Raw genomic sequence first — 18,098 nt, 5'->3', positions numbered from 1 at the left:
AACATTGTTTCTGACAGAGGTACACAGTTTATCTCTGCCTTTTGGAGAGCCTTTTATAAATCGATTGTAACCAAGGTGTCCTTATCTTCTGACTTCCATCCACAGACCAACGGTCTAACTGAGAGAGCAAAGCAGGATCTTGAAGCCTACCTTAGAGCCTTTGCAAACAGTAGTCATACCAACTGGTCTGAGTTGCTACCCCTAGCCGAGCTGGCACTCTTCTCTTTGATGATCTCTATTTCAAGCAGCAGCTGGGTATCAACCTTGTGTGTTCCCTCTTTCAACTCAGTCCACTGGGGTTCCTGCTGCAGACCGACACATCACCAGATTCACCACTCTCGGCTACGTTCTGCTGTCTCAAGATATAAGAAGTTTGCTGATCGTCATAGGGCTTCTGTGCATACCATTCCAGTGGGTGAACGTGTTTGGATATCTACCCGACACATGCGTCTACGTCAACCCTGTCACAAATTGGGGCCCAGATATATCGGTCCTTACAAGGTCTTGAAAAGACTGTCTCCTGTTGCCTACAAAGTAGCCTTGCCAAAAACCCTACATATACATCCAGTCTTCCATATCTCCCTGCTTAAACCTTACATCAAGATTAGATATACCCGGCTCCGAGCTCCACCTCCTTTGCTCCTGATACGTGGGGACCCCGAATATGAGGTAGCAAAGATCCTGGACTTTAGATAGAGGCACAGACAATTGCAATACCTGGTACACTGGAAGGGTTACTCCCTGACGGATTGTTCTTGGGTTCCTGCCAACGATTTGCATGCTCCATCTCTGGTCTCCAAGTTTCATGCTGCTCATCCTTTGAAGCTGACTCCGGTTCCCGGAGGGAACCCTTGTGGAGGGTGCTATGTCACGCCGTGCTGCTCTAGCCATTGCTAGGGGTGCAGCGTTTCCTTCCTGCTTGTTGCCTAGGGCTGTGTCAGCTCAGGATGGGTGCGGCGCTGACATCATCGCCGCACTCTCCTGATGTTGACCGGTCCTGATTCGCCAATCCTCTCCTTATTTAAACTGGCAGCAAACGATCTGTCACTGTCCAAGTATAGGTGCTACTTCATGTACTCCTGGGTGTGATAGATCATTTGCTGGACAGATTTATTGTTGCTGATCCCTGCCTGTCTCACTACGCTACCTGGTTAACCCCTGCATTACTGACTGATATATTGTTGCTGAACCCTGCTTGTCTCACTATGCTACCTGGTTAACCCCTGAATTGCAGGACTTATTTATTGTTGCTGAATCCTGTCTGCCTGACCATTCTTGTAATTTGCCTTGTGCTGTCCTGCCTGTGGTGAGTGCCACTCTCCTCATTTGTCTAATATTCTCTTCTCTGGGATATTCCCTATCTTTCCGGCTCAACGCCGGGATAACAAGACTACTGGCCAAGTTCGGTCTGATAGAGTATCCCTCGAGCATTACATCAAGATCTGTAAAAGATAGAATAAGAGAGCATATACTGCTGATAGAAAAACAAAACATGGATACAGTCCTATATAAGCATTACTCAACTAAACACCAAGATAACATTAAAGATCTGAAGTTTATGGGCATACAAAAGGTCAGAAGAAATTGAAGAGATGGTGATTATGAGAAAAAACTCTTGACAACAGAATCAAAATGGATATTTCTGTTAGATTGCTTACATCCCAAAGGCCTTAACAATAAAGAAAATCTTGTCCACATTTTGAATATACAACCATCAAAATAATAATCAAAATGTAGAATTCCCAGTGTACATGTTTAATCCTACTAGTCCTCTGGGAGCAATTGATTCTTTATTTATACATGGAAATAGCAAAATACCAGCCATGTATAAGACATCCACTAAATTTGGATTCAATATTGGACTACTCTCAGTCCTAACATACCATCAGAGCCAATACTCCGGTTGTACAGGAAGTTACAACAGATCAAATAAGATTAAATCTCCCCTTTGAATTCCTCTTCCCAAACTTCTTCTATAATATAACTCATAGAGATTGAGATGATCTTAAATCACCTTTTCTTTTATAATCATCAATCAACATATCATTACATTATATATTCCTGTCAGGTTAGGAAATGTCCAGAAGAAGACCCAAATGCTAGGGCGAACTTAAACAACACCCTTGCACTCTGAGTTTAATCCAGGATGTGACCCCACGACAACCTCCAAAAAACAAAGTACTCACGATATGGAGCAGGGTTAGCCTGTGCCAAAGTAATTCATGATATCAGCCAGATAGATTTCTGAATAAGGAACTGGTTTCAGGAAATGTCTTCCACAGTATCAGGAGAGCAGGGATAGTCCACTTATACTCAGACAGAAGAAGGGTAAAACAGGAAACAGTTAATAATGCAGGAGTAGGTCATTTGTTATCAGGCAGTCTGAAGGTTAACACTGTGTAGACAGTCTTTGCAGAGTATGCAACAGGTAATCAGGCAGTTTGAGGGTTAACACTGAGTAGACAGTCTTTGCAGAGTATGCAACAGGTAATCAGGCAGTTTGCAAAGACTGTCTACACAGTGTTAACTCTCAGAGTATGCAACAGGTAATCAGGCAGTTTGAGGGTAAACACTGTGTAGTCAGAACTTGCAGAATTAACAACATGTAATTAGGTAGTTTGAAGGTTAACACTGTGTTGTCAGAACTTGCAGAGATAGCAACAGGTAAGCTGGTAGTTTGAAGGTTATCACAGATTAATCAGTACTTGTTGAGATTGGCAACAGGATATCAAGCAGTTTGAAGGTTTACACTGAATAATTGTATTTGCAGAGTTTGGAAACAGGTAAACATGCAGATTGAAGGTTTCACAGAAATAACAGTATTTGAATAGTTTGGCAGTACACAGAGTAGTCTGAATATTCAGGGTTTGGAGCAGGAAAACAGGAAGTTTGAAAGTTTCACAAAACAAACAGTACTTGCATTGTTTGGAGACAGGTAATCAGGAGGTTGAAGGTTAATCCAGCATAGTAAATCCTTGAAGAGATTGGCAACAGAAAAGCAGCAGTTAGAGAGATTCCTCAGCAAAATCCTATCAGAAGCCACAAAGTTAACAAACAAACTGGCACTGGAGAAACAGGAAGCCAAGAATAAAAAGCCTGGTTGTGACATCATCAGGAAGGGGTGGCTCAGACACCTGTCAATCAAGCACAAAGAGAGGACTGCAGAGCTTCCCAGCAGCTGAGCGTGACAGTGCCCCCTCCTCAAGGACCCCTCCGGGGGACACGACCGGGCCTGGCAGGGTATTTCTTGTGAAAAGACTTGACAAGAGCTGGAGCATGAACATGAGAGGCCGGTTCTCAAGATCGTTCAGAGATAGGATAACCCTTCCAATGGACCAGGTAGTACAGCCGATTGCCCCGTAGCTTGGAATCGAGAATCTGGCTGACTTCAAACTCAGAAGTTCCCTCTACGGAAAGTGGAGGAGGTGGTTTACTCTTGATAGAGTACCGATTGTAGATGACTGGCTTGAGTAGGGAGACATGAAACACTGGATGGATCTTGAGAGTCTTGGGTAAGGCCAGGCGGTATGCAGAAGAACAAACTCTGGAAACAATTCGAAAAGGTCCAATGTACTTAGGACCCAACTTGGTACAAGGTTGTTTTAGACGTATGAATCTGGTGGATAAAAATACTCTGTCTCCAGTACGAAGTAAAGGAGCCTTGCACCTTCTGCGATCAGCATATTTCTTATGTCTTAAGGAAGAAGAGAGTAGATTTTGACGAATGAGTTGCCAGTGATTACTGAGATTTTTCACTATACGATCTGCTCCAGGGACTTCAGTAGAACTGGTAATCATAGGAAAGGTTCTAGGTTCAAATCCATAAGCTGCCTTAAAGGGAGAGGTCTGTAATGAGGCGTTATAACGTGAGTTGTGAGCTAATTCCGCCAAAGGCAATAACTGAGACCAGTTGGAGTGGTGATGGTCTACATAATGTCTTAGAAAAGATTCCAAGGCTTGATTTACACGCTCAGTCTGTCCGTTGGATTGAGGATGGTGTGCAGTAGAAAGTGATATGTTGATTCTGAAGTGTTTACAAAAAGACCTCCAAAATTTGGAAACAAATTGGACTCCGCGATCTGAGACTATGTCAGTGGGAAAACCATGTAAACGAGATATATGTAGAACAAAGAGTTCAGAAAGTCTTTGAGCTGAAGGCAAGCCTGGAAGAGGTATGAAGTGAGCAGACTTGGAGAACCGATCCACCACTACCCAAATGGTCGTATTTCCAGCAGAAACAGGAAGATCTGTAACAAAGTCCATGGATAAGTGAGACCAAGGGTAATGAGGAATAGGAAGAGGGTGTAATAGACCAAACGGTTGATGAGAAGATTGTTTGTTCGAAGCACAAGAACTACAATCAGCAATATAATCCTTAACATCCCTCCTCATAGTGGACCACCAAACATGCTGCTTCAGTTTCCACAATGTATTGGTTATTCCCGGATGACTTGCTGAAATGTTGTCATGAGCCCAACGTAGAAGCTTAAGACGTAATCCTTTGGGTACATACAGGATACCAGAAGGTAGTTTGCAAGAAGATGGTACCCGGACTTGAGCAGCATGTAAAGCCTGTACTGGAAAAGAGGATACTTGAGCCAAAACTTTGACTGGATGTAGTATAGGTTCTGAATCCAATGGAGAAGGTTCAGAGGATTGGAACTGCCTAGATAAAGCATCTGCCTTGGAATTTTTTGAACCAGGAACATAGGAAAGTACAAAATTAAACCTGGAGAAGAACAAGGCCCACCGAGCCTGACGAGGATTGAGACATGTAGCTGTTTGGAGGTATAAAAGATTCTTGTGGGGGGCGGAGCTTGGCCACACAGAGTAATGGCCGCAGCTTAGAGAAGCTCTTAGGCCTTAATCCTCCAGATTGGCACTCAAATAATGATCAGCAGGGTCCCTAAAGCAATCCAGCTGATAGAAAGGTGTCTCAACAATGAGGGAACAAAATAAGGCTGAGGGCACCTACCGCAGCTGAACTGGAACGATATAGAGGCTCATAAAGACACGCAACACTCGGAACTGCAGCAGCCATGTGGGATCTCACCGAGGCAGGCAAAGGCCAGTACACGCCACGGATCCAAGAGCGGTCAGTGCCGCGTGAGAAGCCGGGTCAGTCGCCACACGGAGAGTCAGACCAAACTGCAGAGGCGCAACAAGTTAGCAGCCAGCTGGGGACACACAGCGCATCAGGCCCCATTGCTATACGCCATATTTTCAGAGACTGCAGGGAAAGTTTAGAAAACAACGGAACTCACCTTGGAAGCCCAGGTAACACATCCTACCTACCTAATCACATAAACTACTGGGCACACGAACAGCATATAAAGCTGTACAATAAAAGGAGGTAAAACGTACAGAACCCCTCTATTCTATATCCATCACAACCACAAAAGTACTCTTTCTAGTGCCATAAAACTAGTGCATAAATGTGTTAAAGAGGAAAAACTCAAAAGGAAAGAAGAGAGATATAAGGGGGCACAAATCAGCCATCACACTAAGCAAAACTGCATATAAGCTAAGGGACATTAAACCATATTCTCTTAATTAGAGCACGAAAGTCAGCATAGCCCCATAACCTACATGGTAAGCAGACATTCTTTTCAACATTAGCAGTAGCAATGGATGACACAGTTTGAATGACTGAAACTGCACACTGTAAACTACGCTTGCAACATAGCACCAGGACTAAAACTAAAAATAAAAACAGAACATTGGGCATGCCAGCAAAAAAAACAAAAACAGACAGCATAACCAAGGCAAAGAAAATAAATCAGTACCTAAAACCAATAGACAATATTCCATTGAATGATAAACACCCAAAAGAAATGGCACAAATAAAAGACCAGGCAACAACACCACGTCAGGAGAACACTGCAGGGGAAATAACAAAAGCAGATCTAATGCTCCTAGCAACAAAAGATGATATTAAAACAGCAATGACCGACATGCGAGACATGTTCAACGAACTTAAAAAAGATATTAAGAAGGTAGAGCGCAAGGTTTCTACATTAGAAGAAGGCCACAACATAGCAACACAGGACATACAGCACCTATCCCAATTATCGTACAACCAAGATGAGATTATTCACAACCTTATGGAAAAAGTAGAAGATCTGGACAATAGGGGGCGCCGAAACAACTTAAGGATTAGAGGGGTGCCAGAGAGCATACAGCCACCGGCCATACCCGGATACCTGCAAGATCTCTTCAGAACTGTGAAAGGCAGCAATACATCGTCTGATATAGTTCTGGAAAGGGCCCACAGGGCATTGCGACCTAAACCACCAACAAAAGCACCACCTAGAGACATTATAGTTAAATTTCTTAATCTTTTAGATAAAGAAGAGGTGTTGAAACATGCCCGCCAGAAAAACCAAATCACGCATGCAGGAATAGCAATACAAATATTTACAGACTTAAGCCCTACTACACTGCAAAAACGTAGAGAGCTTCAATTTGTCACGTCGGTGCTAAGATCTCAGAAAATCACATATCGCTGGGGATTCCCAGTAAGCCTCACTGCCACGAGAGGAGATAAAACAGCAACGCTCCGTCAGATAGAAGACCTTCCATCATTCTGTGATATGCTACAGATACAGATCCCAATGCCTTCAGACCGCGCAACGACGAGAATACAAAGACCAGTAGGTCAACACGAAGAAGATACCAACAAGAACACCACATTTCATCAGGCAACCCCTTCAACAAGAAATGCCTCACCATAAACAACTCAAACACAAAATCTGAACTCAACTGCAGCAGGCAGATAAGTATAGCAAAGACACTCATTGTTTTTATCACAAAAGGTAAATTATTGCTGACTTATGAATCTCCAGACTGCAAATATTGTTCTTTTTCTTTTTGTGTTTCTGCATGCATAGGTGTCTGCAGCCAAGATAACAATACTCGAATATTTAAATATAAAAAGTGTATATAAAAAAAAAAAATAATAATAATAAAAAAAAAATCATAGTATACACAAGTTATATAGAATGTCACCTTGGTTAATTTAATGCAATACCCTGCTACTGAAAATGATATTATATGTTTCTATGAGTGCCACTGGAGGAGACGGCCACAGCCTCCAAATACCACATTAGATTTGTGACAACTGATAACTGTATAGCTATTTAGTCTTGTATAAATGGTATATAATACAGATTGTACTCATCAGTATTGATTCTTGCATTTTTGCATTTCTAAAGTGTTTTGGTTTTATAACTATTTTTGCTATTGCACACTTTATTTTTTATTTATAGCACTACTACCCCATCCCCTTCTTCCCTTACCCACTTCTTATCCTATACATTAAACCACACAAACAAAAAAAGTCTTCCAAAAGAATAAGAGACGGCTACATAGCCTAAAGATCCACATCAGCTAGCTGGTAGCACTAATATAACAGTTCAGAGACTTATTGTACACAACTCAGCAACAACAATGTGCAAACAAACTCTAATGCACCCTATAAACTTGGTCACAGTTAATGTAAAAGGGTTCAACACACCCCACAAGAGATCTATAATTCTGACAGATCTCCACAAACAAAAGAGCGACATAATCCTATTACAGGAAACACATTACAAAAAGGGAGCAGAACCAAAATGGCACCACTATGCATATACCACAGCATTTTTCTCATCGGGCCCAACAACAAAAAAATGGTGTGGGGATATTAATTAAACACAACATCCCATTGGAGATAAACCAAATAGAAAAAGATACAGAAGGGAGAACACTCATTCTAATAGGCTTATTGTACGGTCAGCCCATCACTATTGTTAACGCTTACTTCCCAAACAAACAGCAGTCTGCATTCATGCGCAATCTTTCAGGGAAAATACTGGATGTCGCAAAGGGCATAGTGTTTGTGGGAGGAGACTTTAACACACCTCTTAACCCAGAAATAGATACATCTGAAGGCTCTACGCACATACCAAAAAGGGATATCAAACATATCAACAGCCAAATACAATCTCTTGCATTGCACGACATATGGCGTACACTGAACCCCACAACACGAGACTACACTTTCTATTCCTTCCCACACAGACTATACACCAGGATTGACTATCTCCTCACTGACTCAATAGGACTAGCGCTCATCAAGAATGTGACAATACACCCGTCAACATGGTCGGACCATGCACCGGTCACGTGCCAAATCGTATGGCCTAACAGCCCAGTAACACCATATATTTGGAGGTTAGATGATAGCCTTTTAGACCACCCACTCATCCAAACTGACATAGAAAAAACACTGTATTTCCAAATAAACACGACTCCAGACACAACTTGGACTAACATTTGGGAAGCGCACAAATGTGTTATAAGGGGGGAGTTATTAAAACACAAAGCTAACCTCCTTAAACAACATAGAGTCAAATATGCTAACCTCCTTACAAAGCTCCAGCATTTAGAATCCACACACAAACAAAACCCAAAAGATACTGAACTGAGTTTGCAACTAGCAGAGGCTAGGTCAGAGCTGAATACCCTGTTACAAAAAGAACAGCAGAATAAAACACTAAAACTACAACAGAAATACTATGAACAAGGAAATAAGGCGGGGAAACTACTTGCTAGAATGTTGAAGCGCAAAAGACTTAAAACACACATACACAAAATAAAAACCAAATCAGGACAGACCAAGCATGACAGCATCTCACTGGTAGAGGAATTTAGCGCATATTATTCATCACTTTACAACATTTCAGCGAATACAGACGGAACTAAACTGCAGGACAACAAAAAACAAATCATCTCTGACTATATAGCTAAAACGCATTTACCTAAGTTAGATGACAATCAATCCAAAAATCTAGACGCACCAATTAACATTATCGAAACTAAAACGGCAATTAAGTCATTACCGGGAGGGAAGAGCCCAGGCCCAGATGGGTTTAGCGCTAGGTACTACAAAAAATATATACAAATACTTGCCCCAAAGTTAGTACAAGTTTTCAATTCCATAGATAGCACAAAGGGCTTCTCAACTCCAATGCTTGAGGCTCACATAACGGTTCTCCCAAAACCTGGTAGAACCCCAGACACCCCAGAGAACTTTAGGCCCATCTCATTGCTGAATACTGATATAAAGATCTATGCCAGAATTCTTGCAAATAGGTTGAACTCTTACTTACCACAATTAATAGCCACAGACCAGGTGGGATTTATACCAGGAAGGGAAGCAAGAGATAATACCCTCAAAATTCTACAACTAACTACCTTAGCCCAAAACACAGGTCAAGAACTGGCGTTGGTCTCAACAGACGCAGAAAAAGCCTTTGACAGGGTGGACTGGGATTTTCTCAGGGCCACTCTGCAAGGCATGAATGTGGGCGAAAATTTTATAGGAAAAATATTTTCACTTTACACTAACCCGACAGCCAAAGTTAAAGCTAACTCGATCCTTTCTAGACCCTTCAAAATAAGCAATGGTACGAGACAGGGCTGCCCCCTTTCCCCCATATTATTTGCCATCTCAATAGAGGTACTTGCATGCAAGATAAGAGCCAATGAAGACATAAAGGGAGTGCATACCAAAGAGAATGAATACAAGTTGGCAATGTATGCCGACGATGTGCTACTAACACTAACAAGTATAGATAAATCGCTACCAGCGTTACTGGAAACATTGACGGACTATGGCAGGCTATCAAACTTCCACCTAAACTTAAATAAGTCAGAATTGCTTAACATCAATGTCCCGTCACATAAACTCATTGAAGTGAGAAAGACTTGCCCCATTAAATACCAACCAACACAATTGAAATATTTAGGAATACTAATCACACGCAAACCACAAGACCTAATTACAGCAAACTATAGATTACTGCTAAAAGAAATAACAAATGACCTTTCAAGATGGAAGAATAAGACCATTTCATGGTTAGGAAGGATACATGTGATAAAAATGAACGTGCTCCCACGAATACTTTATATCTTGCAAACATTACCGATCACTTTAACAACAGATTACATATCTCAAATCCAACACAACATAGAGCAATTCATTTGGAATGGAATCAGGCCAAGAGTCCCAAGGAAAACATTACACATGACCAGGGATAACGGAGGGCTGGGACTCCCAGACCTAAAAAAATACAGACTAGCTATACTGATACAAAGGATAGTAGACTGGAGCCATGATGCTGAGTCCAAGCAGTGGATCCAATTAGATAGAGAAATACTGCAAATTGAAAATGTGGGATGTTTGGCCTGGCTTCAAGCAAAGCACAGACCAGGCATCATCCAGAAGTACCCACTGCTGGACGAGCTTTTTTCTCAGTGGGATGCTCTGATAAACACTAACACAAATATCACTACAAGACCTGCCCCACTGACACCATTGATAGCAAACCCAGACCTTCTTCTGCAATTCAGATCAAGGGGGGATCGGGGAAAGCCTCACACCTAAAAGAATATATAATTAGAGGTGTCTTGACAGGAGACAAGATAATTACAAGTGATGAACTAGCAGAGATAGTGGGAGATACACCTTTAACCTGGTATCTACATGCACAACTATCGCACTACATAAACACACATAAACAGAAATCTAGCATGACGAGACAGTTGACACAATTCGAAACACTATGCACGCTACCGCACTATCCACGGCACATTGTCTCCACACTATACAAAATACTTCTTGACATTCAAGGAGAACAGCTTCCCTCCTATTGCCACAAATGGCATAAGGAGTTACATGTAGACATAGATCACAGGAAACTAATTTTAAATACCTCTCCCGCTGGTACCTCACCCCGGTGAGACTTCAAAAAATATATAAACAAGCTAACAATCAATGCTGGAGAGGCTGTGGGGAAACGGCTGATATGCATCATGTGTGGTGGGGGTGCGAAAAGATAAAGCCCTTTTGGGAGGATGTAATAAAACATATTAACAAAACATTAGACGCAAATATCCCTGAGGACCCAAGTCTGTTACTATTCCACAATATCCCGAACTTTAAAGATGAAACAAAGCTAAATTTGCTGTTTATTATGCTCAATAGCGCAAAAGCGCTTGTACCTCTAAAGTGGAAATTCATGGAGGTGCCTGATCTAACAATATGGAAACAGCAGGTTGAGCAGCAGTTAATAATGGAAAGATACCACTTTCTCACATTAGGCAAAACAGAAATACATGAATATATGACTTTAAGATGGAACGAGCACAGGGACAGCGGTTAAAACACCTGATGGATCCAGTGATGCCCAGATCCACCCATGTAGTTATACAACACGCAAGGCAATACTACATCTGTCATTAAGGAAGCATTACACACAAACATTAAATAGACACACACGAGCATCTAGCAAACGACTAAACAACTACAACCATTGAATGAACACACTTACACTCCCCCCCCCCCCCTCCCCCTCTTCCCCACCTCCCATCCTGTTTAAGCACTTATAAGTTCTTAATTATGATAAGCTGGGAGTTAAATCCAGTATAGCTAGCACTTCAGACAAATTTTGATATTATAGCGATGTATATAATGTTTACATATTGACAAAGATGTCCCCTTATCTCACCCGCTCACCCTCACGCTTTGAACATTCGGACACTGGTCCAAAAGTGGCCAAGTACCATACCAATGAGCGGGGAAGGAGAGTTTAACTCTCCACTATTTGGAACTGCAAACTTATATGGGACATGATATCCTCCTCAATACAAGTTCTGAAAAGTGTATAACATATAATTTTGATGTTAGTTCAAAGAACGGCTCAAATTGTAACCCGAGCCCAGATTGTACCTTGATAAGTTTATGCAATAAAAACTTTAAAACCTAAAAAAAAAAAAAAAAAAGATTATTGTGATCTGTCAGAATGAAAAAAGGTTGACTGGTACCCTCTAACCAATGCCTCCATTCATCCAAAGCTAATTTTATAGCCAAAAGCTCCTTATTGCCCACATCATAATTTAACTCGGCAGGATTGAATTTTTTCGAAAAGAACGCCACAGGATGTATCTTGCTGGTAGTCGGATCACGTTGGGAGAGAACAGCTCCAGATGCTATAGAGGAAGCGTCAACCTCCAAAATAAACTGGAAATCAGGAATTGGATGACTGAGAAGAGGTGCAGAAGAAAATGCTGATTTTAGCGTTTCAAAAGCCTGTACTGCCGAAGAGGACCAGTTCTTACAATTTTGCCCTTTCTTAGTAAGAGAAGTGAGTGGAGACGTGATGTCAGCAAAGTTCTTTATAAACTTTCTATAGTAATTGGCAAAGCCAAGAAACCTCTGCAGGGATTTGAGAGTAGTTGGTCTGGGCCAGTCCTTGATAGCCGACAGTTTAGCAGGATCCATCTCAAAACCTGATTCAGAAATGATATACCCCAAAAAGGGGATGGAACTCTGATGAAAAGAGCATTTCTCCAATTTAGGGAACAGGGAATTGTCTCGTAACCTCTGAAGAACCAGTCTTACACGATGTACATGTTCCTGTAATGTTTTCGAATAGATTAGAATGTCATCGAGGTAAATGATAACAAATTGATTTAGATAATCTCTGAAGATTTCGTTGACAAAGTGCTGAAATACTGCTGGTGCATTGCACAATCCAAATGGCATTACTAGATACTCGTAGTGACCAAATCTAGTGTTAAATGCCGTCTTCCATTCGTCTCCTTTACGGATTCTGACCAGATTGTAGGCCCCACGGAGATCTAACTTGGAAAAAATAGAAGCACCTTGAAGACGATCGAATAACTCAGAAATGAGCGGCAGAGGATAGCTGTTTTTGACAGTAATCTGATTCAAGGCTCGATAATCAATTCAGGGACGAAGACCTCCATCTTTTTTCCCAATGAAGAAAAAACCTGCACCCACAGGTGAAGAGGAAGGACGAATGAATCCTCTGGCTAAGTTGTCCTTTATGTATTCCTCAAGAGAGACATTTTCTTGACGAGAGAGGGGATAGGTCCTTCCCTTAGGTAGAGGAGCCCCTGAATACAATTCGATAGGACAGTCAAATATCCGGTGTGGAGGTAACGTCTCAGCCTCTTTTTTAGAAAACACATCACAAAAGGCATGATAGTAATTGGGCAATGATTCATGAACTTCCACCATAGCTACGACAGGACAGGATGGTTTAGAGGGATTTTGCAGGCAATGTTTGAAACAGGTAGTTCCTCAGGAAATAAGTTCTCCTTTAGACCATGAGAAAACTGGATCATGAAGCTGCAAACAAGGTAACCCCAGAATCAATGGTATGTGGGGAGAAGTAATGACATCAAAACGAATAATTTCAGAATGAAGTATGCCCACAGTCAAAAGAAGAGGAATGGTAGAATGTTGTATGATACCAGTACCTAGAGGCTGTCCACTGACAGTAGTTACCTTAATTAACTGTTTCTTGGCTTGAAGAGGAATCCTGAGAGAGTCAGCAAAGTTTGAATCAATGAATACTCCAGCAGCTCCAGAATCGATGAGAGCTTGAGCTCGAAACTTGGTGTTTCCAAAAGAGATAGTTACAGGAACAAAAAGTTTAGAATTGAGGGAGGACATGGGATTCTGGCTTAACTCTGTCCCTCTATCAAAAGTTAAGCCTTGGCTTTTACTGGCCGGATAGGACAGTCCTTCAGTAAATGTCCTTTGGTACCACAATACAGACATAACCCAAGAGTACGCCTTCTATGGCATTCAGCTTCTGACAATTTAATAGCTCCTACTTCCATGGGTTCCACAGACTCAGGAGATTGGGAATTATTATTAGAAAGACTTGAGGATCGAATAGGAGGATGAAAAGAAGATTTAACAAAGGATCTCCAATTCCTATCTCTCTCCTGAAGACGTTCAGAATGCCGGGTGTCAAGAGTAATACATAAATTGATAAGACCCTCCAATGAATCGGGGAGTTTCCGAAATACAAGTTTATCCTTAAGGCGTTCGCAAAGTCCTTTGTGAAAGGCTGCCCGTAAGGCTCCATGGTTCCAATCAGTTTCTGTGGCTAAAGTCCTGAATTCAATAGCATATTGAGCTACTGAAAGGGATCCCTGTCTCAGATCCAACAATCCTGCCTCAGCAGCTGCAGACCTCCCAGGCTTGTCAAAAACAGAAGAAAAAATGGACAAAAATAATTCCACATCCTGTAGTAACGGATCATTCTTCTCTAAAAGAGGGGACACCCAGGCTAGAGCCTTACCCTTCAAGAGAGAAATAATAAAGGTGATTTTGGAAGTAGAATTGGAAAAAACTTGAGGATTGTTTCTGAAGTGTAAACGACACTGATTAAGGAATCCACGGCATTCTTCAGGATTACTGTCATATTTATCTGGAAGTGGGATTCGTGGTATATTCTGTCCAACAGTTTGGGGTGGATTAAAGACAGCATTGGTGCTAGTAGCAGTGGCAGCAGGAGTCACCGTCGCTTGAGAAGGAGCGGAGAGGTTATGTAGCAGAGCAGTAATCTGGTCAAGCTTGGAATCCAAAGATTGAAAATGAGCAGAATGATTTCCTAGAAGTTGCCCTTGTAGAGCCACAGCCCTGGATAACTCGTCAGGGTCCATATTATGGCCAGTTTGTACTGTCAGGTTAGGAAATGTCCAGAAGAAGACCCAAATGCTAGGGCGAACTTAAACAACACCCTTGCACTCTGAGTTTAATCCAGGATGTGACCCCACGACAACCTCCAAAAAACAAAGTACTCACGATATGGAGCAGGGTTAGCCTGTGCCAAAGTAATTCATGATATCAGCCAGATAGATTTCTGAATAAGGAACTGGTTTCAGGAAATGTCTTCCACAGTATCAGGAGAGCAGGGATAGTCCACTTATACTCAGACAGAAGAAGGGTAAAACAGGAAACAGTTAATAATGCAGGAGTAGGTCATTTGTTATCAGGCAGTCTGAAGGTTAACACTGTCTATACAGTCTTTGCAGAGTATGCAACAGGTAATCAGGCAGTTTGAGGGTTAACACTGAGTAGACAGTCTTTGCAGAGTATGCAACAGGTAATCAGGCAGTTTGAGAGTTAACACTGTGTAGTCAGAACTTGCAGAATTAACAACATGTAATCAGGTAGTTTGAAGGTTAACACTGTGTTGTCAGAACTTGCACAGATAGCAACAGATTTTAAAAACAGTAGTGTGGGTGAAGCGCTGAATCTAATCTCCAAAGCCTCACTGTAAAACTATCCCCTTCCTGGATATTTAAATAACAGATTTATAAATAGTGGGCGCTTAAAGCAGGAGATTCAGTAGATATGCAAAACAATTATAGTTCCCTCTGTAGAGAATAGATCAGACTTTGGGGAATAATATCCAATCTACTACCGTTATTGTTATATTAAAATATTTAGTTAATAAACAAATCTGATATGTTAAAAATTTTTATTTGATGAACAATTCCAAAATGATAGGTTTCTCCAGTTTGCTGAGCTCGGTGCGAATCTCGTGCTTTTTAAAAGATACATAGATGACATTTTAATCATGTTAAAAAATTTTATTTGATGAACAATTCCAAAATGATAGTTAATATTCAAGATTAAGACAATAATTAATATTCAATATCTAAAACAATAATTAATATTCAATATCTAAAACAATACACATTCACTCCCAACTATAGTTGCTCTTTCAGCCGTTCACACACTCCCTAAAACAATTACAGTCTAGATGATTATATAAAAATAATATAAATGCAAGCTTGAATTAGTATCAAAACCAGAAGGTGCAATATATTTCCAAAAAGGAAAAAGGTAATATTGTCTGTTCCTGATAAAAGATTTTATGATAAACGTTTGTGCACAGTATAATTTTTGACAGGTCCGCTACAGCAAGGTAAAGTGCCAGGTCTTTTTTTAAAAAACTGATTATCCCCAATGACAACAGCCGTCGGTCTTTTTTCACCGGCGCTGTATTCAGTTTGCAAAAGAGTAGTCCGTAAGACTTCAATACTTTACGGAGATCTCCGTTACGATCCTGTATGTTTTAAGGCTATCCGCCTTCTTACCGTTACTCCACTTGTATTTCAGCCGCTCCGCTGCAAACAATCGACTGCACGCCGGCGGCTTCCAAGACTCCTACGTCACCTGATTTCCGGAACCTCCAGGTGAATCAGACTTGCGCAAGTCTATTACGAGGTGTAGGAAGACCTCTAGTCCTGGTTCTGTTACCGCTCTTCAGTACTTACACAGTACGCGGTAAAAGGATTATCCTCCAGTCTTTGTCTATCAAATAGACTAGTAGCAGAAAAAGGCAATTTTTTGTGTAGTGACAGGGTGATTCTTCAACGCGTTTCAACCCGTGTGGGTCTTTATCAAGATACTTTACCCTGCACCTGTGCTCTCTTAAAAACCCCGCTGTAGCTCCTGATTCGTCAATTGTTCATTTCCTTCCAGTTTACGTTAAATGTGGGAATCGATACAAACACATGCTTCATCAATTGTAAACCACTCCACAGTCATTCATAAACAAATTCATATATAGGCTATTTCAATTTTGAATGCAACAAAATAGTGATATACATAATAAAAAATAATGATATACATAATAAAATACTACTCTAAAATCAAAAATTTTATTGATGAATAAATAAATTAAAGCATATTCTCATTAAAAATGATGACACATTACAGAAAAAATTAATTTCAAAGGATTTTAGCTAGAGGGGGGAGTTTATATTTATTTTAAATACTAGTATTAACTATCAAAGGACATGGGAAGTAAAGAATAAAGGCATTTTTAAAAACGTGTATTATTTAATGGTGGGGGTATATTGTAAGAGACATATATAGTTAAATAAGCAAGCAGGGGAATCTAATATTGGATTTATGTAATAAATCTAATAAATATTGTATTGGGATAACTCACTTTATAAGCAAATAATATAAACAACAAATACATTAGATAATAACAATAAATTTCACATTAAAAATTACATTAAAAATTACATTAAAAAAGGGGCCAATTCCAATTCCGAGTTGAGACCGTTGGGGTACAGTGTATTAAAATTATAAATTAACTCAGCTTCTCTCTTTAAAAGTTTATTTTCAAAATTGCCCCCCCTCCAATCTTTCCTTACCAAACATAATCCCCAAAATGTGAGATCCTTAATATTATTTTTATGTGTCTCTCTAAAATGTTGGTATAAATGTGTATCCAACTTCCCCTTTTCTATATTCCATAGATGTTCCCTAACCCTGTCTCTCAACATCCTGGTTGTTTCCCCTATATAAAAATATTTACACGAACATTGTAACATATACACTACACCCTTACTATTACACCTGATTGTGTCCTTGATCTTATATTCTTTGTCCATACCTGGGATAACTACATCCTTCTTTTTAATCCCATTTCTACAGGCTTTACAAGTGACACAGGGGAAGAAGCCTCTTATTTCCTCTCCTCTTAGATCCTTGTCTTTCAGGGGTCTTTCTTTTTTCCGTTTAAATTCGCTAGGAGCTAAAATTGTTTTAAATTTTTTTGTTTTTTTGTACACTATCCTTGGGTATGGGGGGAGCTTATCTCCAATCACAGGATCATTTTTTATAAGGTGCCAGTGCTTTCTTAGGATTTTCCTCATCATCCCATGATCCTCACTATATGTAGTGATAAATGGAACGTCTATCATTTCTTGCTTCTCAAATTTTTTTTTTTTATATTCTAAAAGGGAATTTCTCTCTGTATCCCTAGCCCTTGTGATAGCTGCTTTAATATTCTTCTCCTGATAACCTCTATCTTTAAACCTATCTTCCAATATTTCTATTTGTTCCTCGAAATCCATTAATCTGGAACAATTTTTTCGAATCCTTAGACATTGACCAACCGGAATATTGTCTATCCATCTCTTATAATGGCAGCTAGTGGCATGGATGTAGTTATTTGTATCCGTGGGTTTAAAATGGGTTTTAGTTATACATTCTTTATTCTCCACAACTAAATCTAAATCTAGGAAGGTTATTTTTTCTTTACTAATATTATATGTAAAAGTCAGGCCCCTATCGTTACTGTTCATAGTGTTAAATAAATCTATGAGAGATTCTTCACTTCCGCGCCAAATGATTAAAATGTCATCTATGTATCTTTTAAAAAGCACGAGATTCGCACCGAGCTCAGCAAACTGGAGAAACCTATCAT

Source organism: Bombina bombina, chromosome 6 (genome assembly GCF_027579735.1).
Source record: "Bombina bombina isolate aBomBom1 chromosome 6, aBomBom1.pri, whole genome shotgun sequence".
Taxonomy (NCBI): Eukaryota; Metazoa; Chordata; class Amphibia; order Anura; family Bombinatoridae; genus Bombina; species Bombina bombina.
Note: the sequence above shows the minus strand (reverse complement) of the source record.